The 2,170-nt window shown below is 43.3% G+C and overlaps 1 pseudogene; it reads left to right on the top strand.

The window, feature by feature from the left end:
• Positions 1-1,099: 1,099 nt before the first annotated feature.
• LOC127187041 (glutathione S-transferase P-like) lies at positions 1,100-1,662 on the top strand (annotated as a pseudogene).
• The last annotated feature ends 508 nt before the right edge of the window (positions 1,663-2,170 follow it).

Genomic DNA, 2,170 nt, shown 5'->3' with positions numbered 1-2,170 from the left:
AAGATAAATTAGAAAATAATTTTTAAAAGCTAAAGGGGAAGAAAACATATTATCTTCAAGAGTACATCTGCGAAACCAAATGTGGACTAACAGCTAGAAATGATGGGAGACACAGGATAATGGAATTACATCTTTAGGGTCCTAAGGGACAGCCAACTGCTAGGATTCCATATCTTTAAAAAAAAAAAAAAAAAGCTTACTACTTTGAAAATCAGAGCAAAATGAAGACACTGGGAAGCAAGCGAAATCAGAGAGCATCACCAGCAAGAAGGATCACCAGAGGAAACGCCAGTTTTTCTGTTGATAGAGGAATGTGATTCCAGAGAGAAGCAGAGACACAACAAAAATAATAAGCACCAGGAAGGGAAAGCGTGCACCAACGTATAAATAATTGCTCACTGTGTAAAGCAGTAATAATACTGCTACATGGATTTAAACAGGAACAAAATCGAAATGCATGGTAATAAGAGTGCATAACACAAGAGGGGTTGATGGAACCAAAGAATAACATCTTTACATTGTACAGGAAGTGATTAGGAGATTAATCCACATCAGGCACTAACAAGTCAGTGATGAATGCTACAGTCTCTAGGGGAGCCATCCCAACCAGTAAGATAAAATGTGAGAATTTACTAATAAGAGGAAAGGTGGAGTCAATTTTGAAAAACAAAATCCAGGGAAAAGGTAAAAAGGGAATAGTAAATGGATAATTACAGAACCTAAATTGATTTGTAAATGCTGTAAGTTTTAAACACAGTAATTATTTCTGTAAAGATATAGATCATTAGACTAAAGGATGAAAAGTTCTCCTATAGAAGATACATTCTGGGTGGCACAAGACTGTTGAAAGTAACAGGATGGATGGGGAAGCAGGGGAGAGCTCTAAGTGAACTTTGCCAAGTGAAAGAAACCAGTCTAAAAAGGCCACATACTGTCTGAGTCCAGTGGCATGACATTCTGAAAAGGTCACAACTATAGGACAACAATAAAGACCTGTGGGCTTGTGTCTGTGTCCTAGATCCCTCATTGTCTACGCAGCACTGAGTCCACAGTCATAGCAGCCACGCTGTTGCATGCCACTGTCTACTTCCCAGTTCCAGAGTGCTGTGAGGCCATGCACATGCTGCTGGCTGACCAGAGCTGGAGCTGGAAGGAGGTGATGGTGACCAAAGATACCTGGATGCAAGGCTTGCTCAAGCCCAGGCGTCTGTATGGACAGCTCCCCAAGTTTGAGGATGGAGACCTCACCCTGTACCAAATCCAATACCATCTTGAGGCACTTGGGAGGCTGCCCTGGTGGATATGATGGATGATGGGGTGAAAGACCTTCGCTGCAAATATGCTACCCTCATCTACACCAAATATGAGGATGGTAAGGATGACTATATGAAGGCCCTGACTGGGCACCTCAAGCCTTTTGAGACCTTGCTGTCCCAGAACCAGGGAGGCAAAGCCTTCATCGTGGGTGACCAGATCTCCTTTGCTGATTAAAATTTGCTGGACCTGCTGCTGATCCACCAGATCCTGGTCCCAGGCTGCCTGGACAGGTTCCCCTCTGCTCTCTGCCTATGTGGCCCATCTCCGTGCCCGGCCCAAGATCAAGGCCTTTCTGTCCTCCCCGACCATGTGAAACGTCCTATCAATGGCAACGGCAAACAGTAGTGGACAGAGGAGATGGGAGCTGTTTATCTTGCCTTTTCCAGGTCTAATAAAGCTTGTAAGACAGAAGGAAAAAAAGACCTGCCAGGATCTAAAGAAGTTCAGGAATAAACAGGAGGAGCTCAAAGGACTTTTAGGACAGAGACACTGTTCTGGGAGCCTCTCCTGTTAGATATGCATAGTTATAAATTTGTCAAAACACACAGACTGGCAATGACAAGAGTGGGTTCTATTGAAAGCTATAGAATTGTCATAGTGATAATGTACAACCTCCAACTACCCCATGAATATGGTCCCTACTCAGCCTGTGGATGTGACTACATATTATCCCCAAACATGAATACACCTTTTCCCAAACACGTGATGTGATTGCTGTCTAGTGTCTGATGTAACCACTATCTTGATATCCTACACCTGAATTTTCTGTATATTATCAGAGGAAGGCTCAAAATGTGCAAATGTGGTGGTATACAGCCTCTCCACAGCCCATCCCAAGCTTTCTCAGGAGAAT

Source organism: Acomys russatus, chromosome 3 (assembly GCF_903995435.1).
Source record: "Acomys russatus chromosome 3, mAcoRus1.1, whole genome shotgun sequence".
NCBI classification, from domain to species: domain Eukaryota; kingdom Metazoa; phylum Chordata; class Mammalia; order Rodentia; family Muridae; genus Acomys; species Acomys russatus.
The sequence above is the reverse complement of the archived record's forward strand: the minus strand, read 5'-3'. Positions and strand labels throughout refer to the sequence as shown.